General features: G+C 40.4%; 1 long non-coding RNA gene and 9 other non-coding genes across 11 annotated transcripts; all 10 read left to right on the top strand.

Annotated features, from left to right (window-relative positions):
• Window positions 1–1,467: 1,467 nt before the first annotated feature.
• Window positions 1,468–1,549, top strand: Trnas-gga (transfer RNA serine (anticodon GGA)). Its single transcript has one exon. It is a non-coding gene; the product is annotated as a tRNA-Ser (tRNA).
• Window positions 1,550–2,935: 1,386 nt separating this feature from the next.
• On the top strand, window positions 2,936–3,009 carry Trnar-ucu (transfer RNA arginine (anticodon UCU)). The gene has a single exon. It is a non-coding gene; the product is annotated as a tRNA-Arg (tRNA).
• Window positions 3,010–3,277: 268 nt separating this feature from the next.
• Window positions 3,278–3,395, top strand: Trnal-caa (transfer RNA leucine (anticodon CAA)). Its single transcript has 2 exons — window positions 3,278–3,315; window positions 3,350–3,395. It is a non-coding gene; the product is annotated as a tRNA-Leu (tRNA).
• A 189-nt stretch (window positions 3,396–3,584) lies between these two features.
• Window positions 3,585–3,658, top strand: Trnar-ucu (transfer RNA arginine (anticodon UCU)). Its single transcript has one exon. It is a non-coding gene; the product is annotated as a tRNA-Arg (tRNA).
• A 282-nt stretch (window positions 3,659–3,940) lies between these two features.
• Window positions 3,941–4,058, top strand: Trnal-caa (transfer RNA leucine (anticodon CAA)). Its single transcript has 2 exons — window positions 3,941–3,978; window positions 4,013–4,058. It is a non-coding gene; the product is annotated as a tRNA-Leu (tRNA).
• Window positions 4,059–5,019: 961 nt separating this feature from the next.
• On the top strand, window positions 5,020–7,858 carry LOC143446370 (uncharacterized). Of its 2 annotated transcripts, XR_013113925.1 has the most exons (4): window positions 5,020–6,097; window positions 6,252–6,345; window positions 6,415–6,485; window positions 6,648–7,858. It is a non-coding gene; the product is annotated as an uncharacterized LOC143446370 (long non-coding RNA). The 2 variants fall into 2 exon arrangements; XR_013113924.1 differs by having other exon boundaries at window positions 6,415–7,858.
• Window positions 7,859–11,619: 3,761 nt separating this feature from the next.
• Trnar-ucu (transfer RNA arginine (anticodon UCU)) lies at window positions 11,620–11,693 on the top strand. The gene has a single exon. It is a non-coding gene; the product is annotated as a tRNA-Arg (tRNA).
• A 268-nt stretch (window positions 11,694–11,961) lies between these two features.
• Window positions 11,962–12,079, top strand: Trnal-caa (transfer RNA leucine (anticodon CAA)). The gene is made up of 2 exons: window positions 11,962–11,999; window positions 12,034–12,079. It is a non-coding gene; the product is annotated as a tRNA-Leu (tRNA).
• A 189-nt stretch (window positions 12,080–12,268) lies between these two features.
• Window positions 12,269–12,342, top strand: Trnar-ucu (transfer RNA arginine (anticodon UCU)). The gene has a single exon. It is a non-coding gene; the product is annotated as a tRNA-Arg (tRNA).
• Window positions 12,343–12,624: 282 nt separating this feature from the next.
• On the top strand, window positions 12,625–12,742 carry Trnal-caa (transfer RNA leucine (anticodon CAA)). Its single transcript has 2 exons — window positions 12,625–12,662; window positions 12,697–12,742. It is a non-coding gene; the product is annotated as a tRNA-Leu (tRNA).
• Window positions 12,743–15,429: the final 2,687 nt, after the last annotated feature.

Here is a 15,429-nt window from a genome sequence, read left to right as displayed (position 1 = left end):
CGCATGTGACGTCGATGTGGAGTAGTTCGTCGTTGCTTTGACGACAGCTGGTTCCAGGTCTAGGTTAAGTTGTAAATTTTGTGTGGGTTTGAATTTTTGTTTTTTTGGAGTATTTGTCATAAAATGTTAAGCTAAAAACTTGTTGTAAAGTTTAGGCAATTGTTATAGAAAACTGAGTACATGGATTTTGTCCAAATTAAGACTGTAGACAGACATAACCTAGGTCTTGTTGCAAGCCAAAATGCAGGGTAGGTTTATGATGTAGTTTTGCGTTGGTAGCTTCTTGATTTAATGTACTTTGCATTGAAAAGCCTATCTCTTTGAATTGGGACATGACCCCTTAAGCAAATAACAGAAGTTTACTTTAGTACTTAAAATTTAGTTGAAACTAGCTTATAGTTAATACACTACAGAGACGTAGGCGTAGCTAGGTCTCGAAATCAGCTTGATTTTCATCTAGACTACGCTAGCTTGATTTTCATCTAGACTACCCTAGCTAGATTTTCATCTAGACTACGCTAGCTTGATTTTCATCTAGACTACGCTAGCTACATTTTCATCTTGTCAGATTTGAAAGTCAGGAGAAGATTCCGGAAACACCGACATGGTGGAATCTATCTAGTGATTCGAGAAAAGTGCCATTTTATCTATTTGCATTGCACATTAAGCACAGTTGTCGTGGCCGAGTGGTTAAGGCGACAGGCTCGAAATCTGCTGGGCTCTGCCCGCGTAGGTTCGAATCCCACCGACAACGCCGATATTACTTTTGCAATTTCATATGGATATTCGGAAATGTGGCATTTTAACTATTTCATCTATGCATTAAGCACAGTTGTCGTGGCCGAGTGGTTAAGGCGACAGACTCGAAATCGGCTGGGCCCTGCCCGCGTAGGTTCGAATCCTGCCGACAACGCAGATATTACTTTTGCAATTTCATATGGATATTCGGAAATGTGGCATTTTAACAATTTCATCTATGCATTAAGCACAGTTGTCGTGGCCGAGTGGTTAAGGCGACAGACTCGAAATCGGCTGGGCCCTGCCCGCGTAGGTTCGAATCCTGCCGACAACGCAGATATTACTTTTGCAATTTCATATGGATATTCGGAAATGTGCCATTTTAACTATTTCATCTATGCATTAAGCACAGTTGTCGTGGCCGAGTGGTTAAGGCGACAGACTCGAAATCGGCTGGGCCCAGCCCGCGTAGGTTCGAATCCTGCCGACAACGCAGATATTACTTTTGCAATTTCATATGGATATTCGGAAATGTGGCATTTTAACTATTTCATCTATGCATTAAGCACAGTTGTCGTGACCGAGTGGTTAAGGCGACAGGCTCGAAATCTGTTGGGCCCAGCACGCGTAGGTTCGAATCCTGCCGACAACGCCGATATTACTTTTGCAATTTCATATGGATATTCGGAAATGTAGTATTTTAACTATTTCATCTATGCATTAAGCACAGTTGTCGTGGCCGAGTGGTTAAGGCGACAGACTGGAAATCTGCTGGGCCCAGCACGCGTAGGTTCGAATCCCGTGGACAACGCAGATATTACTTTTGCAATTTCATATGGATATTCGGAAATGTGCCATTTTAACTATTTCATCTATGCATTAAGCACAGTTGTCGTGACCGAGTGGTTAAGGCGACAGGCTCGAAATCTGTTGGGCCCAGCACGCGTAGGTTCGAATCCTGCCGACAACGCCGATATTACTTTTGCAATTTCATATGAAGTCCTAAAGCAATAAAGTCAAGATGCGCAGATAGCATAGGGTGGGCGGGGGGAACCCATAGCACAATGGAAAAATCACGTCTAGGCCACCAGCTGGCCAGACTCACGTCTAGGCCACCAGCTGGCCAGACTCACGTCTAGGCCACCAGCTGGCCAGACTCACGTCTAGGCCACCAGCTGGCCAGACTCACGTCTAGCTACGCTAACTAGCCACACACTAACTAGCTAACTGGCTAACTGGCTAACTGGCTAACTGGCTAACTGGCTAACTGGCTAACTGGCTAACTGGCTAACTGGCTAACTGGCTAACTGGCTAACTGGCTAACTGGCTAACTGGCTAACTGGCTAACTGGCTAACTAGCTAACTAGCTAACTGTGCGGCTGTAGGGTGTTCTGGTCTCAAATGGAGGCGTGGATTCAAATCCCATATTGACTGGTTGCCTGCGTCCCACTCCAACGGACTACCTAGCAATCCTTGCAGGCATCCAACCTGCTGAGCTACAACGCAAAGGAGCCATGATTTTTCTCGCCCGCCGCGCTTTGGACCCTAAACACCGTCTCCATACCCCACTCCAGCGACCACCACCTGGAAAGCAGCGACTGAAATCAAGACACACCTTTGTGCCGGCCGCACAACAGCTACTCAGTAGCGCAGAAGACCTTGGACTAAGTGCGGCGCACTGGACGAACCACATGTGGAGCACAGAGTGGCAAAACAATTCCTTCAGACTCTCTGACTTCATAACTGACGCCGACCCAAACCCACCGGGAATGTCCCTCGCAAGAACTGCTTGGGTCAGGCTCAATCGCTTGCGCACCGGCGTCGGACGCTTTCGTTCAGACATGCACAAATGGGGACTGGCTCCCTCACCAGGATGCGAGTGGGGTGCCACAGAGCAGACAGCATACCATGTGATCAATGCCTGCCCTATCCATCGGCCCCCACATGGTGTGCGTGGTCTGAAAAGACTAGACGAGGATACAATCACATGGCTGATGACCTCATGCCCGGAAATCTAGTCTGGAAGGAAGAAACGCTCAAACGAAGAAGAAGAAGATTGCGTTGAAGCGGATAGTAAAATCGAACATTGAGAAACTTATGTCTTTGTTTAAAAACGGTTCGATTCATTAATTTTTTCCGACTTTCTACGCTGGATTGTTTTTTAAAGCGTGAAAATATTAAAGGTTGATATGAGTTTGTCTCTGTGGCGCAATGGATTAGCGCGCTGGACTTCTAATCTAGAGGTTCCGGGTTCGAGTCCCGGCAGGGATGATTAAAATCTTATCACTTAACTGTAAATAGTTTCATCCTAAATTGAGCATACCGTTAACATCATCGTCTACGTCTTCCATAAAGTAAAACTAGAATGAAACAACTTGGCCTGGTTCGTTGTATTTATCCTCGATTAAACATCGTTGCATGCATCTGTGAATTTTATACAGCCACGAGGAAAAACAACCGTGATATTAGTGCTAAATTAAGCCTTTTCCTGGTTTTGTGGTAAGTATTATAAGAACGGAGATGCCTACAAAACATCGAGGTCAGGATGGCCGAGTGGTCTAAGGCGCCAGACTCAAGCAGAGGCTTAGTCGCTTTGTACGGCTCTAGGGTGTTCTGGTCTCCGAATGGAGGCGTGGGTTCGAATCCCACTTCTGATAGTAGCTTTGGAAAGTTTTACTTCACATATATGCTAACTTTGTGTCGGATTGCATTGAAGCGGATAGTAAAATCGAACATTGAGAAGCTTATGTCTTAGTTCAAAAACGGTTCCATCAAGTAATTGTTTCCGACTTTCTAGGCTGGATCGTCTTTCAAAACGTGAAAATGTTAAAGGTTATTATGAGTTTGTCTCTGTGGCGCAATGGATTAGCGCGCTGGACTTCTAATCTAGAGGTTCCGGGTTCGAGTCCCGGCAGGGATGATTGGCTTAATATTTTTAAAATCTTATCACTTAACTGTAAATAGTTTCATCCTAAATTGAGCATACCGTTAACATCATCGTCTACGTCTTCCATAAAGTAAAACTAGAATGAAACAACTTGGCCTGGTTCGTTGTATTTATCCTCGATTAAACATCGTTGCATGCATCTGTGAATTTTATACAGCCACGAGGAAAAACAACCGTGATATTAGTGCTAAATTAAGCCTTTTCCTGGTTTTGTGGTAAGTATTATGAGAACGGAGATGCCTACAAAACATCGAGGTCAGGATGGCCGAGTGGTCTAAGGCGCCAGACTCAAGCAGAGGCTTAGTCGCTTTGTACGGCTCTAGGGTGTTCTGGTCTCCGAATGGAGGCGTGGGTTCGAATCCCACTTCTGACAGTAGCTTTGGAAAGTTTTACCTCACATATATGCTAACTTTGTGTCGGATTGCATTGAAGCGGATAGTAAAATCGAACATTGAGAAACTTATGTCTTTGTTCAAAAACGGTTCGATCCAGTAATTTTTTCCGACTTTCTAGGCTTGATTGTTTTTTAAAGCGTGAAAATGTTAAAGGGTATTATGAGTTTGTCTCTGTGGCGCAATGGAGTTACCGGCAATGGCAATTTGTATCATACAACACCGTACAACTATAAACAAATAACAAATTCAAAGTCCTATTAGGGCATGCTTGAAGAATAATGCATTTCTTGTATCAGGACGTGGCATTGTTAAACAATGAATTAGCCAATAATTACAATTTCGAGCAAGACGCTGGCACTTACACGTTTTCCCTTGGAATTCACCTTGGAGCAAGTTTTGTGGGTATCTGAAATCAGCTCTGGAATTTGCGCGCGATTCTCGAACCTTAATTGCCAGTGTTCTGCCTTAATTCATTCATATGACTTGTGTAGTTAAAGTGGTTGGTTGGTACTTGGTGGTTAAGAGTAAGTGAAGAATAATGTAGGTAACTTACAATCTATAAACCAGGCTTAAGTTTCGGTTTAGTTTAGTAATGTATTAACCAGGTATATATTTATGCAATGAACTTAAATACGATCGAGTTGAGGTTATGTTGGGAAATACATTAGTTAATAAGCGAAAGAATATTAGTGCTTTACGTTGAACTTAATACTCGGATACCCCGCGTATATTTGCAAGCTTCATCAAAATATTTAACGGTGTACTAAAGCAGCCAAATTAAATAATTAAATTTGTAAATAACGCAATCGTAAATTGCTTGCAGTGTTAAACCGTTCTGGTATCATTCATGTTTGATTAACGTTATGGTTAATTTGATGTAATCTTTACAAATATTAGTTAAAACTAGTTACTAATATTATCTTTTTGCTTTCAGATTTCTCTGCGTAGGTGTGGTGATAAATTTGTTGAATATTTTTGCACTGATTGTATGTTTACTGATTTACTGATGATGATTTACTGAAGCCATGTGGCTTAACTATAAGGTAGATAATCGAGTAACACTCGGTTTAAAAGCTCTCTGCAGAAAACAGAATGATCAGACGTGACTATCTGATTGATGGATGTTCTGTCAGGTATGCGGGTAATGTTTTTTGTTTCGCGATTTGGCTCGCGAGTCGGTTCTTTGCTCTTTGGAGTTGGGTTTTGTATTAGTTGTAGTATTTGTTGCATAGTCGTTGTTGGTGGCTTTTGTACATTTTCGTGTCTTGAATGTTTTGGCTTTCGTGGTTTAAGTTTCGATTTATTGCTGTTGAGCTCTCTGCGCGCGCTTTCGCGTTGATTCTTTGTCGCTGTTGCTTTGCTGCACTTTGGCGTTTATTGCTTTGTTGGGGTCGGTAAAATATTGGTTTTATTTTGGTGTTTATTATTTTTGTACTTTGAGTATTGTTCTGGCCATACAGTTAACTTCTTAATGGAAATCAGTGATGTTTTGTCTGAATTTGTTACATTCCGTTATCTGGATTCTGGTTGGAGAATTTGCGCACAACAAACCCTGCATCAGACAATCTGTTTTAAAAGAGATTTTTTCTGCGTAAAGCTGATTCGATATCTGCCAATCTCAAACTTCTCGTACTGTAAACTGATTATTACAAGATCTGCACAGGGCAGCTTTAACAGGCAGACAATGTGGGAACAGCAACTTGCCTTGATTTTCAGTTAAGCAATATTGGCTAAAATTAAATTTTTAGATTAAATTAAAGTTCCTGATGAGGAAAATAACGTGATGAAAATGAGGCAGAGTTGAAGTTGCAGGGTTTGTTACGAGATTCAGTCGACAGAAAAAAAATGTTAAGATGTTTATTAAGGTGAAACCAGCATGATGTTTTACTGTGTGATGGCAGTAGCGACAAGGTATTTTTAATTACGTTTCTACATTTCGAGGTTTATTTCATCGGGTGACGTCAGTTACGGTTCCACCTTTCCTTGTCATCTCTCCCATTCAGCTGCTGCTCTCCTGGTAATTTGAAATCTATTTTATTGGCATCCATTTTTCTTAATCTTTTATCATAATTTAACTGTTTAAAATAAGAAATTCTTCCGCTTCGTATTCAACAATTTTGGAAATCTATTAATTTCCAAACCTTAAAAGACAACCTGCTTTAAATATTCAGGACGGCCATGCCAAGAAAACTACGGTAAAAGCCCAACCTTGTAGATGATTCGTCAGACATCATCACAGATATCAGAAGTCACGAAATTGGGCAGGTTTTCATTGCACCTCTTGTATTTATTAGCATACAATGTCAACATGCAATCCAACATATTTAATTTAAGAGAATGCAATCCAAATCCATCGCTCCAGCTTCCGCTTCCAGCTTTCCAGACGTGTTTCCAGCTCGTTACCGGTAAGCCAAATGTTAGGAACTTGTTTTCGTTCCACGCTAGCATAAGACCTTGCTGGTTTCCTGTCATTGATTAAGGCCAGTTGATATTAATAGTATAATAATATTAATTGATTAATGGTGTAAGTAGCGTACATTATAATTGACCTAACACTCGTTTTTCAGGATCTCATGGGACTCGAAGCAACTAAAATTCAAAACAAAAAATAGACCATAATTGAAAGCAGTAGTAGGCTAAGTGGCAGATATTTGGACTGTTAACAGCGTGCTGGTAACCAACGAGGGACGATGAGAAGTAACGATGAGATAAACACGGAAGAGAGAGAAAGCTTCCGACCACAAGTTGTGATCGTGAGTCGTAGGTTTTCGGTTTAGGCGGCACTACCATCGCACATTGCGCCCCTGGTGTAGAAATGTTAAACCTTGTATAGAGCAGTAATATGCCGCCATGTTGGCATGCAGATGAATTGGTTTATACCAAAGGGACATTATGTTATCAGACTAATATAACTTCTTTAAGAATTCATTGAATCTACTGCAATGAAAGACAATGACAATTTGTATTTTTGTGCATTTTTCTACTTCCTTCCTTCACTCTTTTTGTATTATTTTTGTCGTCGGTAAAGGGCGTCAATGCAAATGCGATGGTAATTTTATTTCAGGTACCTCCGGGATATATCAGATATAGCTGAGGTAGAAAAGTTTAGAAGATCCCAGGTGAATGCAGAGTTCAGTTTGGTGTCGTAAGTAAAAAGGCCAAGTGTAAGATATTTTTGATCTTCTGACTGAAGCACAACAGCTTGTCTATGTTGAATTGAAACTTCATTGCATGCCTTAAGGCTCATATTTGTGGGCCAGTTTGTCTGACTTGTTTAATAACGATAAAGATTTGGTCAGGGCTGCAAGTTGTATTTTGTTTGATGCTGAAACACAGTTCGCGCTTGTTGCTGAGTTTGGTATTTGTTTGACCTTTGTTGTTCACTTCGATATTCTTGTTGTCAGCCTTTGTCCCTGCTTTGTTGCTGCTGCTCTCTGCGCGCGCTTTAGCGCCTTGTTCGTTGTTGCATTTCTACGCTTTGGCGTTTGTACAGTATTTTGTACAGTATCAGTAGTCTCTGAATTGGTGATTTTTTTGGATTTTTCTTGTTGGAGTTTATTGATTTATTTTGTTCTGTCCATTCAGTGACCTTCAGTATAAATATGTTCAGTTTCTCTGGATTCTGTTCAAAATTTGAGCTCGAGATATCTGGCATCTGGTGTTTCAGGAGAATTTGTTCCCCCAAAGCTTATCTGGAATCTGCAAATCTGAACATTTCTTGCTGTGAACTGGACATGACAAGATTTGAACCAGAACTATAGCATATGTGAGCAGTGTAGAAGCTTAGAAATCTGCGTCGGCTTTGTTCAGTTCGGTAAGATTCAGTAAGATTAACTAGCTAACTAGCTAACTAGCTAACTAGCTAACTAGCTAACTAGCTAACTAGCTAACTAGCTAACTAGCTAACTAGCTAACTAGCTAACTAGCTAACTAGCTAACTAGCTAACTAGCTAACTAGCTAACTAGCTAACTAGCTAACTAGCTAACTAGCTAACTAGCTAACTAGCTAACTAGCTAACTAGCTAACTAGCTAACTAGCTAACTAGCTAACTAGCTAACTAGCTAACTAGCTAACTAGCTAACTAGCTAACTAGCTAACTAGCTAACTAGCTAACTAGCTAACTAGCTAACTAGCTAACTAGCTAACTAGCTAACTAGCTAACTAGCTAACTAGCTAACTAGCTAACTAGCTAACTAGCTAACTAGCTAACTAGCTAACTAGCTAACTAGCTAACTAGCTAACTAGCTAACTAGCTAACTAGCTAACTAGCTAACTAGCTAACTAGCTAACTAGCTAACTAGCTAACTAGCTAACTAGCTAACTAGCTAACTAGCTAACTAGCTAACTAGCTAACTAGCTAACTAGCTAACTAGCTAACTAGCTAACTAGCTAACTAGCTAACTAGCTAACTAGCTAACTAGCTAACTAGCTAACTAGCTAACTAGCTAACTAGCTAACTAGCTAACTAGCTAACTAGCTAACTAGCTAACTAGCTAACTAGCTAACTAGCTAACTAGCTAACTAGCTAACTAGCTAACTAGCTAACTAGCTAACTAGCTAACTAGCTAACTAGCTAACTAGCTAACTAGCTAACTAGCTAACTAGCTAACTAGCTAACTAGCTAACTAGCTAACTAGCTAACTAGCTAACTAGCTAACTAGCTAACTAGCTAACTAGCTAACTAGCTAACTAGCTAACTAGCTAACTAGCTAACTAGCTAACTAGCTAACTAGCTAACTAGCTAACTAGCTAACTAGCTAACTAGCTAACTAGCTAACTAGCTAACTAGCTAACTAGCTAACTAGCTAACTAGCTAACTAGCTAACTAGCTAACTAGCTAACTAGCTAACTAGCTAACTAGCTAACTAGCTAACTAGCTAACTAGCTAACTAGCTAACTAGCTAACTAGCTAACTAGCTAACTAGCTAACTAGCTAACTAGCTAACTAGCTAACTAGCTAACTAGCTAACTAGCTAACTAGCTAACTAGCTAACTAGCTAACTAGCTAACTAGCTAACTAGCTAACTAGCTAACTAGCTAACTAGCTAACTAGCTAACTAGCTAACTAGCTAACTAGCTAACTAGCTAACTAGCTAACTAGCTAACTAGCTAACTAGCTAACTAGCTAACTAGCTAACTAGCTAACTAGCTAACTAGCTAACTAGCTAACTAGCTAACTAGCTAACTAGCTAACTAGCTAACTAGCTAACTAGCTAACTAGCTAACTAGCTAACTAGCTAACTAGCTAACTAGCTAACTAGCTAACTAGCTAACTAGCTAACTAGCTAACTAGCTAACTAGCTAACTAGCTAACTAGCTAACTAGCTAACTAGCTAACTAGCTAACTAGCTAACTAGCTAACTAGCTAACTAGCTAACTAGCTAACTAGCTAACTAGCTAACTAGCTAACTAGCTAACTAGCTAACTAGCTAACTAGCTAACTAGCTAACTAGCTAACTAGCTAACTAGCTAACTAGCTAACTAGCTAACTAGCTAACTAGCTAACTAGCTAACTAGCTAACTAGCTAACTAGCTAACTAGCTAACTAGCTAACTAGCTAACTAGCTAACTAGCTAACTAGCTAACTAGCTAACTAGCTAACTAGCTAACTAGCTAACTAGCTAACTAGCTAACTAGCTAACTAGCTAACTAGCTAACTAGCTAACTAGCTAACTAGCTAACTAGCTAACTAGCTAACTAGCTAACTAGCTAACTAGCTAACTAGCTAACTAGCTAACTAGCTAACTAGCTAACTAGCTAACTAGCTAACTAGCTAACTAGCTAACTAGCTAACTAGCTAACTAGCTAACTAGCTAACTAGCTAACTAGCTAACTAGCTAACTAGCTAACTAGCTAACTAGCTAACTAGCTAACTAGCTAACTAGCTAACTAGCTAACTAGCTAACTAGCTAACTAGCTAACTAGCTAACTAGCTAACTAGCTAACTAGCTAACTAGCTAACTAGCTAACTAGCTAACTAGCTAACTAGCTAACTAGCTAACTAGCTAACTAGCTAACTAGCTAACTAGCTAACTAGCTAACTAGCTAACTAGCTAACTAGCTAACTAGCTAACTAGCTAACTAGCTAACTAGCTAACTAGCTAACTAGCTAACTAGCTAACTAGCTAACTAGCTAACTAGCTAACTAGCTAACTAGCTAACTAGCTAACTAGCTAACTAGCTAACTAGCTAACTAGCTAACTAGCTAACTAGCTAACTAGCTAACTAGCTAACTAGCTAACTAGCTAACTAGCTAACTAGCTAACTAGCTAACTAGCTAACTAGCTAACTAGCTAACTAGCTAACTAGCTAACTAGCTAACTAGCTAACTAGCTAACTAGCTAACTAGCTAACTAGCTAACTAGCTAACTAGCTAACTAGCTAACTAGCTAACTAGCTAACTAGCTAACTAGCTAACTAGCTAACTAGCTAACTAGCTAACTAGCTAACTAGCTAACTAGCTAACTAGCTAACTAGCTAACTAGCTAACTAGCTAACTAGCTAACTAGCTAACTAGCTAACTAGCTAACTAGCTAACTAGCTAACTAGCTAACTAGCTAACTGTGCGGCTGTAGGGTGTTCTGGTCTCAAATGGAGGCGTGGATTCAAATCCCATACTAACTTTGTGTCTTATTGCGTTACTTACACCTACGATCTGCCCAGCACCACCTTTAGGAAGTATGCCTATGCAGACGACCTGGCACTCCTGCATTCTGCCGGAGACTGGCAGTCGATGGAGAGCGCGAAGAGAACGACGCGCTGCGTATTGTGACTGGTTGCCTGCGTCCCACTCCAACGGACTACCTAGCAATCCTTGCAGGCATCCAACCTGCTGAGCTACAACGCAAAGGAGCCATGATTTTTCTCGCCCGCCGCGCTTTGGACCCTAAACACCGTCTCCATACCCCACTCCAGCGACCACCACCTGGAAAGCAGCGACTGAAATCAAGACACACCTTTGTGCCGGCCGCACAACAGCTACTCAGTAGCGCAGAAGACCTTGGACTAAGTGCGGCGCACTGGACGAACCACATGTGGAGCACAGAGTGGCAAAACAATTCCTTCAGACTCTCTGACTTCATAACTGACGCCGACCCAAACCCACCGGGAATGTCCCTCGCAAGAACTGCTTGGGTCAGGCTCAATCGCTTGCGCACCGGCGTCGGACGCTTTCGTTCAGACATGCACAAATGGGGACTGGCTCCCTCACCAGGATGCGAGTGGGGTGCCACAGAGCAGACAGCATACCATGTGATCAATGCCTGCCCTATCCATCGGCCCCCACATGGTGTGCGTGGTCTGAAAAGACTAGACGAGGATACAATCACATGGCTGATGACCTCATGCCCGGAAATCTAGTCTGGAAGGAAGAAACGCTCAAACGAAGAAGAAGAAGATTGCGTTGAAGCGGATAGTAAAATCGAACATTGAGAAACTTATGTCTTTGTTTAAAAACGGTTCGATTCATTAATTTTTTCCGACTTTCTACGCTGGATTGTTTTTTAAAGCGTGAAAATATTAAAGGTTGATATGAGTTTGTCTCTGTGGCGCAATGGATTAGCGCGCTGGACTTCTAATCTAGAGGTTCCGGGTTCGAGTCCCGGCAGGGATGATTAAAATCTTATCACTTAACTGTAAATAGTTTCATCCTAAATTGAGCATACCGTTAACATCATCGTCTACGTCTTCCATAAAGTAAAACTAGAATGAAACAACTTGGCCTGGTTCGTTGTATTTATCCTCGATTAAACATCGTTGCATGCATCTGTGAATTTTATACAGCCACGAGGAAAAACAACCGTGATATTAGTGCTAAATTAAGCCTTTTCCTGGTTTTGTGGTAAGTATTATAAGAACGGAGATGCCTACAAAACATCGAGGTCAGGATGGCCGAGTGGTCTAAGGCGCCAGACTCAAGCAGAGGCTTAGTCGCTTTGTACGGCTCTAGGGTGTTCTGGTCTCCGAATGGAGGCGTGGGTTCGAATCCCACTTCTGATAGTAGCTTTGGAAAGTTTTACTTCACATATATGCTAACTTTGTGTCGGATTGCATTGAAGCGGATAGTAAAATCGAACATTGAGAAGCTTATGTCTTAGTTCAAAAACGGTTCCATCAAGTAATTGTTTCCGACTTTCTAGGCTGGATCGTCTTTCAAAACGTGAAAATGTTAAAGGTTATTATGAGTTTGTCTCTGTGGCGCAATGGATTAGCGCGCTGGACTTCTAATCTAGAGGTTCCGGGTTCGAGTCCCGGCAGGGATGATTGGCTTAATATTTTTAAAATCTTATCACTTAACTGTAAATAGTTTCATCCTAAATTGAGCATACCGTTAACATCATCGTCTACGTCTTCCATAAAGTAAAACTAGAATGAAACAACTTGGCCTGGTTCGTTGTATTTATCCTCGATTAAACATCGTTGCATGCATCTGTGAATTTTATACAGCCACGAGGAAAAACAACCGTGATATTAGTGCTAAATTAAGCCTTTTCCTGGTTTTGTGGTAAGTATTATGAGAACGGAGATGCCTACAAAACATCGAGGTCAGGATGGCCGAGTGGTCTAAGGCGCCAGACTCAAGCAGAGGCTTAGTCGCTTTGTACGGCTCTAGGGTGTTCTGGTCTCCGAATGGAGGCGTGGGTTCGAATCCCACTTCTGACAGTAGCTTTGGAAAGTTTTACCTCACATATATGCTAACTTTGTGTCGGATTGCATTGAAGCGGATAGTAAAATCGAACATTGAGAAACTTATGTCTTTGTTCAAAAACGGTTCGATCCAGTAATTTTTTCCGACTTTCTAGGCTTGATTGTTTTTTAAAGCGTGAAAATGTTAAAGGGTATTATGAGTTTGTCTCTGTGGCGCAATGGAGTTACCGGCAATGGCAATTTGTATCATACAACACCGTACAACTATAAACAAATAACAAATTCAAAGTCCTATTAGGGCATGCTTGAAGAATAATGCATTTCTTGTATCAGGACGTGGCATTGTTAAACAATGAATTAGCCAATAATTACAATTTCGAGCAAGACGCTGGCACTTACACGTTTTCCCTTGGAATTCACCTTGGAGCAAGTTTTGTGGGTATCTGAAATCAGCTCTGGAATTTGCGCGCGATTCTCGAACCTTAATTGCCAGTGTTCTGCCTTAATTCATTCATATGACTTGTGTAGTTAAAGTGGTTGGTTGGTACTTGGTGGTTAAGAGTAAGTGAAGAATAATGTAGGTAACTTACAATCTATAAACCAGGCTTAAGTTTCGGTTTAGTTTAGTAATGTATTAACCAGGTATATATTTATGCAATGAACTTAAATACGATCGAGTTGAGGTTATGTTGGGAAATACATTAGTTAATAAGCGAAAGAATATTAGTGCTTTACGTTGAACTTAATACTCGGATACCCCGCGTATATTTGCAAGCTTCATCAAAATATTTAACGGTGTACTAAAGCAGCCAAATTAAATAATTAAATTTGTAAATAACGCAATCGTAAATTGCTTGCAGTGTTAAACCGTTCTGGTATCATTCATGTTTGATTAACGTTATGGTTAATTTGATGTAATCTTTACAAATATTAGTTAAAACTAGTTACTAATATTATCTTTTTGCTTTCAGATTTCTCTGCGTAGGTGTGGTGATAAATTTGTTGAATATTTTTGCACTGATTGTATGTTTACTGATTTACTGATGATGATTTACTGAAGCCATGTGGCTTAACTATAAGGTAGATAATCGAGTAACACTCGGTTTAAAAGCTCTCTGCAGAAAACAGAATGATCAGACGTGACTATCTGATTGATGGATGTTCTGTCAGGTATGCGGGTAATGTTTTTTGTTTCGCGATTTGGCTCGCGAGTCGGTTCTTTGCTCTTTGGAGTTGGGTTTTGTATTAGTTGTAGTATTTGTTGCATAGTCGTTGTTGGTGGCTTTTGTACATTTTCGTGTCTTGAATGTTTTGGCTTTCGTGGTTTAAGTTTCGATTTATTGCTGTTGAGCTCTCTGCGCGCGCTTTCGCGTTGATTCTTTGTCGCTGTTGCTTTGCTGCACTTTGGCGTTTATTGCTTTGTTGGGGTCGGTAAAATATTGGTTTTATTTTGGTGTTTATTATTTTTGTACTTTGAGTATTGTTCTGGCCATACAGTTAACTTCTTAATGGAAATCAGTGATGTTTTGTCTGAATTTGTTACATTCCGTTATCTGGATTCTGGTTGGAGAATTTGCGCACAACAAACCCTGCATCAGACAATCTGTTTTAAAAGAGATTTTTTCTGCGTAAAGCTGATTCGATATCTGCCAATCTCAAACTTCTCGTACTGTAAACTGATTATTACAAGATCTGCACAGGGCAGCTTTAACAGGCAGACAATGTGGGAACAGCAACTTGCCTTGATTTTCAGTTAAGCAATATTGGCTAAAATTAAATTTTTAGATTAAATTAAAGTTCCTGATGAGGAAAATAACGTGATGAAAATGAGGCAGAGTTGAAGTTGCAGGGTTTGTTACGAGATTCAGTCGACAGAAAAAAAATGTTAAGATGTTTATTAAGGTGAAACCAGCATGATGTTTTACTGTGTGATGGCAGTAGCGACAAGGTATTTTTAATTACGTTTCTACATTTCGAGGTTTATTTCATCGGGTGACGTCAGTTACGGTTCCACCTTTCCTTGTCATCTATCCCATTCAGCTGCTGCTCTCCTGGTAATTTGAAATCTATTTTATTGGCATCCATTTTTCTTAATCTTTTATCATAATTTAACTGTTTAAAATAAGAAATTCTTCCGCTTCGTATTCAACAATTTTGGAAATCTATTAATTTCCAAACCTTAAAAGACAACCTGCTTTAAATATTCAGGACGGCCATGCCAAGAAAACTACGGTAAAAGCCCAACCTTGTAGATGATTCGTCAGACATCATCACAGATATCAGAAGTCACGAAATTGGGCAGGTTTTCATTGCACCTCTTGTATTTATTAGCATACAATGTCAACAGGCAATCCAACATATTTAATTTAAGAGAATGCAATCCAAATCCATCGCTCCAGCTTCCGCTTCCAGCTTTCCAGACGTGTTTCCAGCTCGTTACCGGTAAGCCAAATGTTAGGAACTTGTTTTCGTTCCACGCTAGCATAAGACCTTGCTGGTTTCCTGTCATTGATTAAGGCCAGTTGATATTAATAGTATAATAATATTAATTGATTAATGGTGTAAGTAGCGTACATTATAATTGACCTAACACTCGTTTTTCAGGATCTCATGGGACTCGAAGCAACTAAAATTCAAAACAAAAAATAGACCATAATTGAAAGCAGTAGTAGGCTAAGTGGCAGATATTTGGACTGTTAACA

The sequence above is a fragment of the Clavelina lepadiformis genome, chromosome 2 (assembly GCF_947623445.1).
Source record: "Clavelina lepadiformis chromosome 2, kaClaLepa1.1, whole genome shotgun sequence".
NCBI lineage: Eukaryota > Metazoa > Chordata > Ascidiacea > Aplousobranchia > Clavelinidae > Clavelina > Clavelina lepadiformis.
This window is presented reverse-complemented; position numbering and strand designations above follow the sequence as displayed.